The following is a 16,629-nucleotide window of genomic DNA, read 5'->3' on the forward strand; positions in this document are numbered from 1 at the left end:
ATCAGGCACTGAAAGTATCTCACAGACTTTGGTAATTTTAAAGATGAATGCTTTCAAGGGGTTTATTGAACCTTGGATAGAATTCCCATGGCCACGTAAAACATGGATATAACCGACATAAATATAATGGTGTAATCCCATTTAAACAGGAGCCTTGCCAGAATCTCACACACGCACACCTCTTTTGCAGTTGCCACTGCCGAACAATGAACAAGAAAGCTCCCGTTTAAATGTTTGCCTAGAGTAACTATTCATTATTACTCAAGTGTGCATGATATGTTTTTCACACGTGTCTACAGAATCCATATCCGTGAAGAGGGAGAAGTGTTAAGTTGCAACAAACCGCATCCAGAAGTGAGGGGTGGTGGTGGGGTGGGGTGGGGCGGGAGGCTCCGGGTAACTGGGTGTAAATGCAGATTTATTTTCATCATATAAATATACGTTAAAAAAAAATCTCTGCTTGGGGAAAGAAGCAAGTCCGACGACAGCCGCTAGAGTTCTCCTTCTCCCCACGCAGCGGCGGCTCCTCCTCGCACCCTCGGAAACCAACCCTGTTTACCCCGAGAAACCTGACCTGTGGCCACAGGGGGGGGGGGGAAGGGGGAGGTTCAGACACAATAAAACTCCAAGGGGGGGGTGAGAAAGGGAGAGCGAGGTAGAGGGAGCAGAGAGCAGGGAGGAGGGAGGGAGGGACGAGGGAGGGAAGGGTAGGAAAACACACACACGCACACGCAGACACACACACGTACGCACACAAAACCAACATGTGAAGGGGGAGGCAGCAGCAGCGGCCTGGGGAAGGGATTGAAAAGTTTCCCCCGGCAGCTAGGCAGGCCGGCGGGCGCGCCTCCCAACTTCTCGCCCCCGCCGCTGCCGCCGCCCCCCTCCCCCGGTCCCCCTCCCTCTCTGCCTGCCTCCTTTCCTCGCTCCCCGCGCCCTCCTCGCTTGCTCGCTCGCTCGCTCCCTCCCTCCCTCCCCGGCTCGGGAGCCAGCCCGCCGCCCGCGCGCCGCCGCCGCCGCCGCCGCCGCCGCCGCCGCAGCACCAGGTGAGGAGCGGAGCGACGCTGTAAGTGGGGAAGAGGCGGGCGGGCGGACTGAGGGGGAGGCTGAGAGGCTGGGGCGGCCGGGCTGAGGGGGCCCAGCCGAGCGGACTCTACCCCCGCCGCCTCGGGGCGGCCCCAGCGCGCTCCCTCCCCGCGGCCCCTTCCTTCTCGTCCTCCATTGTCGCAGCTCTTTTCCCGCCCCCCCGCCTCGGGTCTCTCTCCTTCCTTCTCCTGGGGCGGGTGGTGTGATGGAGGATTATCAACATGGCGCCTTACAAACTCCCGAGCCCCAAGCCCCCGGGCCCAGCCAGGAGGGGAGGGCGGCGGCCGCGGGGTCCTGCCCCCCGGGCAGGGCCCCCCCCAGCCTTCAGCCTGGGGCGCCCCCCGCTCCTTCCCGCCCTTCCCTGTCATGCCCTCCCCCGAGCTCGAGGAAGAGGGGGAAGGAAGGAAGGAAGGAGGGCGGGCGATGGGCGGGAGTGTCTGTGTGTGAGTGAGTGTGCGCGCGTGGGGGGGTGGTGTCGGGGGCGCCTGGCAGAGCCGGAGGAGCCCGAGGCGGCGGCGGCTGCGAGGAGCCCGAGCATAATGGTGGGGAGAAGCAGCCCGCCCTGGGGGGGGGGGGAATGCGGGGAGGAGGGGGGGGTCTTCAGCGAGAATTCCTGGCGGGGAAGGGGGATCCGCATTGTTATTCGCCCGACTCCCACCCCAGCCCCGCGATCTGCCCTTCTCACACTCGCTCCCCCAGGCTCCGGCCGAAGTTGGTCGCTGGAGCCGCGTGGGGTAGCGTGGCGGGGCTCCTGGACCCGGCGGGAGATAGGGGTGGCGGCCGTGGGCGGTGCGTTCTCGAGTCGTGGCTTCTGGACAGGTCCCTTTTTTTTCCCCAGGGGTGAGAGGAGTGACCCCTTTCCCTTTCCCCTTCTCCTCGGTGGATTTCAAAGGACGGTGGGAAAAGCTTCCCTTGGAAGAACCGCGTCGAGGCCTGGTCCGCGACGGGGAAGCCGGGGCGTCGCGTGGAGGCCGAGGGCCGGTCGCGCTCAACCTGGCTTCCTGGACCCTTCCACGGGAGTTCCCCCGCCCCCCACCTCTAGGGAACGTGTATGTGTGTGGCGCTGGCCGAGAGGTGGGGAAAAGGGGAGGGGAAGAGGGCGGCGGAGTGCTGCCACCGGCGTGGCTCGTCGTGGGGGTGGGGGGAGTAATGGCAGCTTCTGCTACTGTCGCCGCCGGCCCGGCCCCTGAAGGACTTGGGCGCCAGCGGGGCTTCCAAGCCTGGTGGGCCTGGCACCACCTTCACCTCCCTCCTTCCTCAACAGGTCCCTGCTCAGCTCATGCCTTTAAACAAATAATAATAAAAAGTTCCTCCTTCCCCCTCAAGCCCACCTCCTCTTGTCTTCTCTGGGCTGCTTGTAAGTGAGGAATTGCCACAAGCAAATGTCATTTGTCTCTTTGGGGAAGCATTTAGAGAAAAGCAATGTTTCCGTTTATAGAGAACCCTCTCATCCCTCTTTAGATTCCCCAGTGTCTTAAAGGTGTCTAAGTTTGTGGAGGAAAAAGAGGGTGGGGGGCCCAGGCTAAGGAAGGAAGAAGTTGGGTCAGCTGGCTCGTGCTGCTCTCCTGACCTTTTCGAGGAGGTTAAAGGGGGAGATCTCCCTCAGCTCTGGCGTATAAAGTCTCCTTTTATACTGGGGATACTTTGATTGCTTACTCTGAATTTGCTCTTTATACCAGACCCCATTAGATGCTAAGGGTCTGTGTGTGACGCTAGAGTTAAAATGCAACAACTTGGAGATTGTCTGGGGTAAAAAAGCAAAGGCTGCAAAAAGTTCCCTCAGTGAAAGCCCATCTTGGAAATAGGGAACTGATCTTTTTTGTAAGACAGTATTGCATTCCATGTAGGAAAACGATAAAAACAGGTGGAATTAGTGAAAAAGGCATTATTGATTCACATATAGAGTACCTCGAGTTATTTAGTCTCAGGCATTTTAACAGTGGGGAGCTAACACTACATCACTTTATAAACAATTTTATTATCGTCTTTTTATCCTAAAACAAGGTTTTTAAAGGGAAAAAAAAAGAAATTGGCTTTGTGAGTTTTAATTCAGGCCTTGTTAAAAGGGAATAAAGACTTTTTACCAGACTTAGGGGAGTCAAGATCTTCTTAGAGATTAGATTTCATTTACTTGCAAGACTATATTATTGGGGAAATAGCTCTTAGGTGTTTTGGAAGTTGTCATGCTTACCTTTTACTAGACAAGTACCCATTTGTATTTTTTGGTTTTCAGAACTGCTAAGCTGTTGAAGCTTAAGAGCTGAGTTACTAACTATATCCAATAAGCTTCTAGGAATAGTCTGCTTTATGTTACCTGAACAGTTTGATACTGTGGTCTGCTTTGCTTACAATCTTTTGGTCAACTGTCATTCTTTTCTGGCTGACTAAATTAAGAGTTTGGAGATCAGAAAAGATAATATATCTAAGCTCACACTAATTTTCCAGATAAATTTGAGATGAATTCATCAAAACTATAATACTTTAGCTGTGGTTGACATAGTATTTTAGTTTAATGAGGTACTTTTCACAAGCACAGATACTTTAAAGACCAATAAATTTGGTCATAGATATTGTCAGCATCTCTTCTTGGGACTCTTTTTTAAGCATAGTGTTCGTTCCCAAAGTGGTGACATTGAAAAAGTTAATTCTTCCATTAGTGGTCCTCATTTTTCTCATATGCAAAGTGGAAGGGTTGGTTTAGTTGGCTTCTCATATCTCCTGGAGCTCTAAATCTGTGATCCATTTATTTGGGTCTTTATGCAATGTATAACACAAAATATATAATATGTATATATATATATATATATACACACACACACACACACACACACACACACACACACACACACATATATATATATTTCTCAGAAATCAAATTGAAGGTTGATGCCCTCATAATTCCTAAGACATTTTTACTTGGCTGCTTTGTTATATCAGTCCCTAGTGGGATACAGTAAAATCTACTGATATGATTGAACACCTGTATTCTAAATATTTTAACTAGTTTGGCTACAGCCTTAAACATCTTGTGTCTAATGATCATTTTATTTCATGTCCCACAACTCACATCCACGTGGAAAACTTTGCAGTTAAGCAGTTATATGAAAGAAATTAAGGCAAAACTGGAGAGCAAAAATTTGCCATTAATTTTTTTGCAAGCAAAGTTTATCCTATTCTGCTTGAAAATTTTTAGTATTAAACATTGGGTTTAAAGTAGTTTTTTGCTATGTGAATGATGGTTCTGTCATGGATTCTTCTTTATTCATCATCTAGACATTTTATAAGAAAACATTGAGTTTTTCACATTCTAGGTATTTCAAAATATAAATCCTTTTAAAGTAGATTAATACATAATTCACCATTACTAGATATTTTTTTCTTGGTTTACTGCACTCTAAGAAATTCTGAACTCTTGCCATTTGGGGGGGCTTTTTGTTATTATTAAGTAAAATTTGTCTTTGATAGAAGAAAAGTGAAACTTTCTCATCCTTTGTTTTCAATGTTGTCTTTTTCCCCCAGCCCAGCTTATGTTATGCCAGCATGAAAAAGAAGGTATCATGCACACAGCATTTGCCAGTATCATTTTTTTTCTAAGTTACTTTGATAGATCTGTGATTTCCTCTATGAGGGTACTGCCTCAAATACAGTTTGCCCGCTGGCAATGGTGGCTCTGGCAGTAAAGCAAGATTATATCTTACTTTCCCAGATAAGAGTTGCAATGCCCACTGTACTAAATGAACAGAATGTACTGAGAGGACAAATGGGAGCATATAGCTAAATTTATCTTTATCATTAAAGGGAGGTATAGTGGAATGATAAAAGAAAGCCAGATTAATCCCAACCTTGATTTTATCCATCAATATATTTATATTCAGTTTAGAATCTTTTTTTTTTCTTAATTTGGTCCTTCAATTCATGTAATACTAAGTATGGAAATAAAAAGAGTAAAAGATAATTTGACTTTTGTATTCTGTGTATTATAGTCACTATTTGTTGAACTAACATTCAATTCTTGAATAACAATTTAAATAATTTTTTTTAAACCTTAGGAATCAATATTATATTCCCATTATTAATGGAATCTGTACTAGTCTTGGAGTCAGAAGATTTGGGTTTTAGTTCTGAGTCTATATTCTTTTATAACTGGGGAGATCTTAGACAAATTGTGAGCCTCAGTCTCCTCATCCATAAAATAAGGATACTAATATAATACTGCCCTGGTTTACAGGATTGTTAGCATCAAGGAATAATATTTTATAGAGCTTTAAAGTTTGCAGAGTGCTATGCAAAAGTTATTTCATTTTTTTCTCAACTATAATCCAGAATGGTTCTACTATCTCTATTTCTCAGAGGAAGAAACTTGAGTCAGAGGTTAAATGACTTCCATAGAGACATACAGTTAGTAAATGTCTGGGCCTGCATCTGAACTCAGGCCTTCCTAACTCCAAGTCCAGTTATCCATTCACTGCATTATTTAAGTAAAATAAAGTAATCTGTAAATACCTTAAAATATAAGCTATAACTGGTAACACAATAGCTGTATTCCTAACTTGAAGAAAAGCTTTTGTAAGGTAACTGCCTCTTATCTTGTATGTGTATTTACAGGTTACAATTCACTTATAGCCTTCAATGTACAGATCAAAGTAGATATATATAGGCAGTTATCTGGGGATGTAAGTAAGGGGGTTCTGTTTTTGTGATATTCAAGATTGATATTTTTTTTTGTACACCATATTAAGGATCTTTTAATAATTAGTTCTCAGTAGCAATTCCTTCTGAAGTCTTTTTACTACTTAATGATGGTGACTTTCCCTTATTACAGAAACGCTATTCTTCATTTACTCAATAAGTGTTGACTGTTTTGACCACAAAACCTTTACCTACATCTTATAATAAGTAACAAATTGAACTGCTTTTTTTCTACTCATTCTTTATTGATGTATTCCCCATTTGTTACTTCCTTTGTCAGAGGGGGTGCTGTGAAATTCCTAAGTGAAAATGAAATAGCATCAATTAAAATATATGTACCTTATAACTCTCGGAATAATGGGATTGCTTGGTGATCTTGAAAGGAAAATCCTGTTATATTTGAGTACTATTTTGAGATTGAGTGGTCTATTATCCTCCAGGAAATTAGCAATCTTGTCTTTTCTAGTATTTTTTAAAAAAATAATGTGATATCATCCCTGGTTTTGTTTCAGTCATGAATTAATTATTATTCAGTAACAGTAAATACATAAAAATCAGTACCAATTCTGGATTATTTTTCATTAACAAAGAGAAATATGGCATTGTTTGGATGTTTCATTGGAATTTTGTCCTAGAGGATGAATACTACTGACCAAAAAAGTATGTGAATCGATACTGAGATGACTATTAACGTCAAAATGCAAGCAGGACGTAGGAGAAAAATAGTCTAAGGAATATGAAAAATAACATAATCAGGATAACGATTAAAACAGCTATGTTATATAGAAACTGAGGTTGCTACTTTAGAGAAGTTTTACCTGTTCACTATTTTTTAAAAATTCTATATAGGTTTAATACGTTATAAAATTAGAAAAAAAATTGTTGGAACTTTTAGATAAATTTTTGTAGTCTGCAGAATTTTGTAGAATAACATTTTCCCAATTTATTTGGACAAATTATTTAAGTAGTTAAATGATATTTTGAAATGTTAAATATCCTGGCATTAAAGGTAAATTTTATATTTTCCCGGAAAATACTTTAACAAATTAAAGCAATTTTAAAAAATAAAGATGGGTAGGAGAAACTCTAGCTTATTAATAAATTATATTTAAATTTTTTATGTTTTTCAATAAATACAAAATATTTCTTTTGTTACTTTAAAAGTAGCTGAAAAATAATATTTTGCTTATGATACCTTTCTAGAATTTTCAGTAAATAATTACATAGCACTTAATGTGTAAATGTTAGAAGAGTTTATTGTCTGAAGTTTTAGTATAAAGGAGGCAATCTAATTTTTTCACATTATAGTATAAAGTGTTTTTTTTCTTAACATTGTTATATAATATTGGAGAGGTGCTTTTTAAATGGTGCCATAATAAATTAGTATAGAAAGAGCTCCCTGAATCTGAGGTCAGTGCAAAGACTGATGACTTATCAAGTCACTTCATCTCTGTGGGCCTTAATTTCTTAATTTGAAAAGTGACAAAATTTTACTGGAGAGTCCCAGCTAAGTATACACTTTCCATTGCCGCTTCCAAATACTTCCCCCCAAAGAATGAATGAAGCTTAATAGACTAAGTGATGGGGCTTTTAACCTTGTTTATGTCATGGCCCTTTGGCAATCTGGAGGGCCTTTCTGAGAAAACTTTAAAATAAAATAAAATATACATTTACAAGGAAATAGTTATCAGAACTTTAAAAAAATAGTTCACACATTCTAGGTTAAGAATCCATGGAATTAAATATTCATGAGTACTCATTAGGATCATAGAGTTTGAGTTACAAGGGACCTTGGAGATCATCCAACACAACCCTCTCATTTTACAGATGAGGAGACTGAGCCCTGGAGAATTTGAGGGATTGCCTATATTCACACAGGTAGCATGTAATCTATGGAATGGATTTATTTTTAAGAAGTGTATAATCATATTTTAAATGCTGTAGGAAAGCAAATCTCATGCAGAGAAATTTTTATGGGGCTAATGGCAGATGTTTTTATAATGCAAATCACTAATCTGACATAAATTCATATTTATATAACATTGAGGCTTTTTAAAGCAAGGCAAATCTGTCTGAAAAAATGAAAACTATCTTAAGATGATTTTAATTGAGTTAATATTACTATATAAACCTTAATTTTAATTATTTTTAAATGAGTTCAACCTAACATTTTTACATTGATTTTTCTTGGAACAAAGATTATTTTTAAAAAGCCACATGAAAGAAAAATAATTGCTATTTATGCTTTAACTCTGATTATTTCAAATATATGTTCTGAACTAAAGGTCATTTTTTAAAAGTCACAGAAACAGCAAAAAGCTTTTCTTAAAGGGTCCCATCTTAAGTCTTCATAATTTCCCCAGTCATAGCTGCATTAAGCTCTAGCCACATAACTATTAAGTAATACTTATGTCTACAGCTATGCCTTAAACATGTTTTATATTTTTTATAATTTCCTCCAGACTTCTAAGTGACAGTCATTCAAAATTTTTTTTTCAGTAATTTTTAAGTGAAATTAAATCTCAGATGTTATGTAAAGAACATAATTATTTTTCTTCACTTAGCTAAAAGGATTTTATAATGCCTTGAATTGATTAAATAAACTTGGAAAATTTTTAGCTAGAATTTTTTAAAATAGAGTTTACAGTGGAAGCATATTTCACATGATCTTAACTCTAGCATTTTAAACTAATTATTTTAATTCATTCACAGAAAAAATGAAAATAATTAATTGCAAGATAATTAAACAAAACAACTTTGTATAATGTGTTTCTGAGTTTTTAAAGTGAATATGAATGTACATTAGGTCACTTCAGAATCTTGCTTACTGCTGTATGCTGTAGCAGCTTTCTGAAGGTTGGCTGTTTCATCATAAACGTATTATACTGCCTGTGGCAGCAGACATTTTGAAGATAGCATGGCTCAGGGAAATTAAAAGCAACCCCCCCCAAAAAAAACAAAACAAAACAAAACAAAAACTGCAATACTTCTTTTAAGGGAAAGAATTTGAAAATCTTTTGAAGTTGACTTCAGTACAAATATTATTGATATATTAGATTTGGGAGGTAGTTAAGCAGTAAATGAAAGGAGTTGCTTTGAGCAGTATAGTAACTTAGAAAGGTCTCTGCTGAATCAGTACAGTTTCAGAACAGTTTGAATTGAAATGACTGCTGTAAGTGATGAAGCTTCGTAATTCCATAATATTTGTAGAATCCTTTAAAATAAAACTCATGCTCCTTCATAAATATTATGAAGGTGTGAATACATCAGGTAATTTCTAGACATATTCCTATCATACAGAGTCTCCAGTATCCCTATGTGGAGTAATATAGATGTTAAAACTTTTTTTTTTTAATTTCAGTTATGGAAAAACAAGAAATAATGAGTATTACTCTTTAAAAGTGTCCCAAAATCATTGCCTAAAACTCACAATAATTTATATGAATTTATTGGGACATTTTTCCTTTATGTGGGTTCTTGAATTAACTAGTATTATTGGTTCCCCACAAATTTGTTACATACTTGTTTTTATCAGAAGTGTATTTAGGGAGTATATAGGGCTTCTTATTCTGGTAGAAATTTGATAGGAGGGTCTTCTCAAGTAAAAAAGCTTTATGAAGTTAAAGAAATGAACTTAATTTATCTTTGACTTCAATATCTGCCACTTTTGATAATTTTTTGTGTATATGTTATTACCTTTGAAGTATTTTTTACTTATAATAAAAATGGACAATATGTTTTAATCCCCCCTTTCTAACTTGTAGTTTGTAGTCTCAGCATGTTTTGATAAGAGATATTTTATATCACCTTTCCTGACAACATTTTTTTGCAGTACATTTATGCTAATTATGTATTCTCTATAACTTCTAATTTTGACTTGCTGATCTCTTTAGTGTTTGTAAATGAAAAATTAAAGCTTATAGAAATGGAGATATTTCCAAGTTGTCTTGGATTTGTTTAATTCAGATTACATCAAATAATACTAATTTTATTCTTAAATTGCCAAGTTAAAATCCCACAAACAGTTCAGTTTTACTTGCTGTGGTAGTTGTGTATTTAACTATTCTGTGCCAGGTGCTATACTAGGGCCCTGGGTTAAAAAAAAAAAAGGATCAGTACTTTGATAGTTTATATTCTAAAGAAAAACTTCATACTCCTTACCAGTTTTCACTGGTGTATTTGGACAGTGTGCCTTTTTAAAAAAAATAAAGTCTATGATTTTATAGATTGAAAGATAAATGACTTTAAGGGATTATGACTGACCTCATTTAATTTTTAGAATTAATATTCTTCTGATTAGTGCTCTACTCCTGATACCATGTGACATAGTAAAGCAGAAAGTGTTAAGATTTATAATTTGCTTTTAAAGTTTGCTAATTTGTATTCTTAAATATTTGTTTAATTGTCAGTATTTTCAGTTTAACAAATGTATTTGAGGGGGCAATCTCAGTGGATTGAGAGCTAGGCCTAGACATGGGAGGTCCTAGGTTTAAATCTGAACTCAGACACTTCCCAGCTGTGTGATCCTGGGCAAGTCATGTAACCTCCATTGCCTAACCCTTACCACTCTTCTGCCTTGGAATCAATAAGACAGAAGGTAAGGTGTTTTTTTTTTTGTTTTTTTTTTAAGGTATTTGAATGTGGATATTCTGTTTGACCTGACATTCTGGATGCATATTTTCCTCTTTTAAAAAGGAACTGATCTCTTTAATATTCTTTCAGAATAAACTTCAGAATATAATTTGAAAATTTAACTTTTGTTGAGTCAGCAGAGTATAATTATCTAGTTTGAAGTACAAAGAATTTAGTTTAGCATAGAGATAATATTTCAGAGACTTCCTAAAGAATTTATGTTGGAAATAACATGAAGAACCCATTTGGAGGAAATTGCTTTCTTTTTAAAACTTCATAATTCTATTATAAAATAATTCAGATTATTAATTGCAACTAATATCAGGAATGGCAGTGGTTATTTTGAGTTAATTATTTAGCACCACCTTTCTTATATAAAATTATGATTAAACTTATTTCCTAAAGTTTTCGTTGCTATTGGGCAAACCTCTCAAGAGATTCTCTTAATTGCAAGGAAAAATACAGAATGAGATATACTAGTATAAGGTTCTGGCATAAAAAAGTTTTATAACTAGACTGGTTATGTAGACTTTTGATGAAATTAAAGTATTACTAAGTACTATACCATAGTGAAAAGGCAATTGTTAGTGTATAACAAACAACCCCCTATCAGGATTAAAGTGCATTCTCAGTTGAGAGCAATAATCACACATTGCTTGGTTCCTACACCCCCATCCCCCTTTGTGTATATCTGGCCCTATAATGTGTCCTCCAGAACTCTTAGCAAGGTGGTAGTTTATAGTTGAAGATCATCAATCCGAATTAAGCAGGAACTATTGTATAATTTACACAAATGTGTACGACTACTGAACATCTTAAAAGGAAAAAATTTCAAATTCGTGAAAATATAATTTAAGTGTAATTAGTATGTACCTGGACATTAAAATATGAAATGTGGGAATTCTGAGGCCTTCTTGACAGTAGGAGTAATAATATTTATCTAGGAGTAATAATATCTATCTCTGATTCTGTGAAAAACTTTGGATTACATTGTTAACTTTCTTGTGATTGTTTCACCTAGTCAACATACCAAATACCAACAAATTCGGATTGTTAAATCTTCCAAATAAGTAAGCTGTTTAAGTTTGGTTGTGATTGACTTCTTTTGAACCGTACTTTATCACTTAACTGCAGTTATTAAGACTCCATAGTATCTGCTAGCTAAATATTATCTGCTAATTTTAAAAATCTTTAGGGACATAGCCAAATTATATGTGGTCCATTCAAATCAAATTAAACTACCAGCCACTGTGCTTTAAAAAACTATGAATCAGGTTAAAAACAATAAGGACAGACTATTCAGCAAATGTAAGTAATTTAAAGATAAAAACCCTAAGATAAAAAATAACTGACAATATCCAATCCTGGAAGTAAAAGGGTCTTTCTTTTGATTTTTTAAAGAGATGTGGGACAACATTATGTTTTACAGAGTTTGAAAGGGACTTCTGGACATCTAGTTCAACTGAGATCTGAAAAAGAACCCTCTCTACATATACCCATTGAATGGCAGCCTGTTCTTGAGCATCTACCTTCCAAGATAGTCCTTTATACCCTGTCATAACTGTAAATGTTAGGAAAATTTTGTTTACACGAATTTTCCTTGTATTTCTCACACATTGTCCTTGGTTTTGCTTTTTAGGACTAAGTAGAACAATCCTAATCCCACTTCCACATGAGAACCTTTAAATTTTTAGAAACTCTTAGAAGACTTATTTTCCCTTCCCAAGTCTTCTCATGGATTCATTCCTTTATTAAAAAAGTATTAAGTACGCATTTATTCTGTGCTATCTGTTAAGGGCACTAAAACAATCTGCCTTAAAGGAGTGTATATTCTTCTAGGGGGAGACAACTTATATACTTCTAACTCACTAGAAAACTTATAAAAAAGTAAATACAAATGGATTTTGAAAAGGACCATCTTAATATGCTATTTACTCAATCCCCTTCATTATCCTCCTTATCCTGGTTGCCATTCAGTTTATCAGTGTCCATCCTAAAATCCTTGGAACTTCATTTTATATGCCATTGTCTGACTACAGCAGGGTATGACCCTCCTATAAACTTCTTATTCTTGGGTAATTTGGCTTTCTGAAAGCCACCTTTGACATGTCAAGAATAAGAGGCTAAAAGAAACTAATGATAAATACTACTTTTAAATGTTTAGCAAAATATTGGGACTTGATAAAAACTGATAAGAAAAAAGTATTTTGAATTTATATTTACATACCATCCTACCTGTTTTCTCCATTGTTTTTTATTTGGCTTATCAAATAGCTGCCTTGGTTCCAGGCAATAAACTGAACCCAAATCCTATTACTCTTTACACTAAAACTTTATTTTTTTTAATACTTTCATTAATTAAATTAGAATATTTTTCCATAGTTACATGATTTCATGTTCTTTCCCTCTCCTCTTCCCGGCCCCCTCCCAGAGCCAATGAGCAATTCTTCTGGGTTTTACATGTATCATTGTTCAAAACCTATTTCCATATTATTTATATTTGCAATAGAATGATCATTTAAAGTCAACATCCCCAATCATATCTCAGTTGAACCATTACATTAAACCTTTAGAAATCCAAAGTTCCAGCATTTTCATTTTTTTAAAAGGCTATACATGATATGATTTTCAAACTTTTTTTTTCTTGTTCATATTAAGACATTTTTGTAGCAGTGTACTACTTCCTTCATCTAAATACTCTTTCTGACTTGAGTTTTAGGCTATTAGAAATTTCAAATTTCTTGTTAGAATTAAGAGAGTAAACTGTAAAGACTTTCATTAGGTAATTAGGTGATCCCTCATTGGAGTTGGTAGGAAGTTCTGAAATAATTTTTAAGCACATATTCTTTGTATGAATTTATTTTTACATTATAATTATTCCAAGTAACCTTCTTTCCCATCGTCCCTGCCCAGATATCCATCCCATATAATAAATAATTATCATTTGAAGGGAAAAAATTAAGCACAATTGGTTAATACATTTTTAAAAGTCCCAAAACTTGGGACTTTTAGTATAGAATACCTGCTGCCTCTTTGAAAAAATGTAAGCACTTATTCTTAATTCCAGTAGTTAATATGTGGTCCATGTCATTAGTTCTTAAACCTCTTCAGTTTTAGTTAATTACTTCAAATATAATTAACCTGAATTATAGTACTTTTAACATGTTTTCAAAGTTTCTTGTTTTTCTACATTGAGGCACTAAGCGACATACCTCATAAAGTCTATGTTAAAGATTAGGTGTACAAAATGGAGAACTGAATCATTTAATTGTATTAGCTTATCCCAATCTAAAATTACTTTTCAGATTAAATGTTTTAAATAAAAAACCATGAATTTAATTCTGTGAATTTATATAATTTGATAAAATGATAGGCATAATTTAAAATAACAGCATTTCTGGATATTATTTAGAAACTTATAAACATTACATATATGAATTTCTACCAAAGTAATAACTAATCACTTTACTTTTTTAAGGCAGTGTTTATTTTAAGGAGAGGCAGCTTGGCATAATGGATAGAGAGCTGACCTGAGAACCAGGAAGATTTGGATTCAAGTATTGCCTCTGACTTGTGTTCTTGGGCAAGTCCCTTAATCTTTCAATGCTAAAGATAACTTTCCTAGACTCTGAGATACAGGGAATGTACAGACCTGCACTTAGGTCTCATGTTAATGAAATCATAGTTAGCCATGGCCCCTATCCCTGGATTCACATATTTTCAAATACTTAGAAATAGTGGTCTCAATTATATGCAGATGATTATTTATGAATTCCACATGAGCCACATCTATATAATTTAATCTTTGCTTTTTATGCTCAATGCCTGATATATAGTAAGTGCTTGATAAGTGCCTTTCGTTCTTTATAAGTCCCCCTTTTTCCTTGTAGCTGATACTTAGGAAAGGAAAGGAAAGGAGTAAGCATCTATATATAGCACATGCTATATGCCTATAGTTTTTATCTGGTGATTCTCACAACAACTTTAGGAGAAAGATAATGTTTATTGTCAGATAAGAAAGTCAAGGCAAATAGATGTTAGTTAAAAGTTCCTTTCTCTAGGTCTCAAAGCTACTAAGTGTTTTGAGGCCACATTTGAGCTCATCTTCCTGATTCCAGATCCTGCATCCTATCCACTCTGCCCCACTCCACTGCTGCACACCACCTCTGTGCCTCTTCACTATCCAGCAATCAGCATTTACAAAGAACAGTCTATTTGTCAGGTGCTGGAGATAATAATGAAAAGCAAAAACCCCCCAACTACTTGAGGACAAAAACAGATTAAGTCACATACAAAGTTAAATGCAGAAGAGATAAAGTAACCTTTGAGATGGGGACTAGGAAAGGCCTCCTGAAGGAAGTAGTACCTTTGCTGAGTCTTAAAGAAAGCCAGGGATTCTGATAGGCAAGCTTTGTAGGGAGCTTATTCCAAATATGCAGAAGAACCAGTGCAAAGGCTTGGAGATAGGAGGTGGGTGATATTATATGCAGATAAAGGAATATGGCAGGAAAAGTAGAAACAGTCTTAAGATTTAAATACTAAAAAAGGACTTTATTTTTGCCCCTATTAGAGTTTGAACAGTTTGATGAACATGGCCAAACCTGTTATTTAGAAAAATCATTTTGGCAGCTCAGTGGAGAATGGAATGGAATAGAGTGAGGTGGAGAGGTAAATTGGAAGGCTATTGGTGGATTAGTCAAATCAAGAGGTGATGAGGGATTGGAGCTATATGGGTGGAGAGAAAGGGACATATAAGAGAAATGTAGAAAATGAAGGCATAAAATATGACAAATAATAGTAATAATGAAGTTTATAAGATGGTGAATTCATAGAGAAATCTAATAATTATATGTTTTATGTTTCATAACTTAATAGAAATAGATGCCTCATTCCTTTGAAAATGTAAAAAATGTCAACAGTAATATAACTAAGTTTTCTTACTAATGGTAATATTTCATTTGTTTCCTTTGCCTCTAGTATATTAGCTTTGTAAATTTCCAGATCTAGATGAAACATAGTTGACTTTGTTTTCTTCAATCTCCCCCTTTTTTTATTTTCACAAAACCAGTAAAGCATCTTCTCTGGAGCACAGTGTAGCTACAACTCTTTTTTAACATGTAAAAGTACCCTGAATATGCCCTTGAAAGAAATTAGCTTTTTAAGCAAAATAATCTTAAGAATCATGCTTAATATTTTCATTCATTGCTAAAATTGGTGGTAGTACCAATTACAGGTTACAGTATTATCTCTGATGTACCATCCTTATCCTGCCTTTATTAAAACCCTTAACCTTCTGTCTTTGAACCAAGACAGAAGAATGGTAAGGGCTAGGCAGTATGGGGTAAGTAACGCCCTGGAAATAGCACCCAGCTGCTTATCTACCCCCTCTCCCTTTTTATTTTAAATCTAATGGTCTTTGTAGGAAGTCAGTGTACCCTATTTATTAGCTGTTTATATAATGTTTTAAGTTTTGTGAAGCAATTTACACTTTTAAATATGAAGAACTAGGTATTTTTATCACAGTTTTAACAGATGAGGATTCTCAAGCTTAGATAAGGTAAGTGAATTGAACATGGTCACACTGTTCGCAACTGTCAGAGAATTTCAGTTCAGTTTCTTTCTAACCCCATTACTAGCACTTTTCCATGCTGGCTTCCTAGTACTCCTGCTGCTGCCCAAAGTCATTAATTCCACATTCTATTATGTAATATTGACCTCATGTCATTCTCCCCAGACTGACTTCTCCTTCTTTTGCAATACTGAGTCTGTTTCCACTTGACCCAGCAACTGTTCTCTAATCTTTACTAAATCTACTTCCTGGTTCAGGTCTTTGGTTGTTAGTGTTGGAGTGACAGACCACTTTGAATTTTGCTGACAAAGGTGTTCCTAGCCAAGAGATTGGCTTTGATAGGAAGGAGAAGAGAGAGAAAAAGAGGGAAGATATAGGGAAACTGGAGGAGGGAGAGATGGAAGAGATAGAGGAAGGAGGTGGGAAGGGGGAGAGATCATGAATGAGGAAGAAAATATGATGGGAGTATGTAATTGTTAAATGTCAAGTGTAAGAATGCTCAGGAATGTAAATGACAGGTGACCGTTTTTAATAGTATAAAAAGGAGGATTTATGAGACAAAATGTATCACATAAATCAGCAAAGGGAAAAGTGAAAAGTAACTAATATCAAATGAAGTCAAAGTACATTCTGATTTTGCCACATACTGTGAT

The 16,629-nt window shown here is 36.8% G+C and overlaps 1 protein-coding gene across 10 annotated transcripts in view; it reads left to right on the forward strand.

Moving 5' to 3' along the window:
• The first annotated feature begins 581 nt into the window (after positions 1 to 581).
• ZMYND11 (zinc finger MYND-type containing 11) overlaps positions 582 to 16,629 on the forward strand; it is a 141,611-nt gene continuing 125,563 nt past the window's right edge. For 4 of the 10 annotated variants that reach the window (XR_008912377.1, XR_008912375.1, XM_016426278.2 and 1 more), the window contains exon 1: positions 650 to 1,066. The gene's annotated coding sequence lies outside the window, so the exon portion shown is untranslated. Of the gene's footprint in view, positions 1,067 to 1,516; positions 1,629 to 16,629 lie in introns of those variants that run through there. The other 6 variants (XR_008912376.1, XM_056799986.1, XR_008912378.1 and 3 more) reach the window with 4 other exon arrangements.

Source organism: Monodelphis domestica, chromosome 5, assembly GCF_027887165.1.
Source record: "Monodelphis domestica isolate mMonDom1 chromosome 5, mMonDom1.pri, whole genome shotgun sequence".
NCBI classification, from domain to species: Eukaryota; Metazoa; Chordata; class Mammalia; order Didelphimorphia; family Didelphidae; genus Monodelphis; species Monodelphis domestica.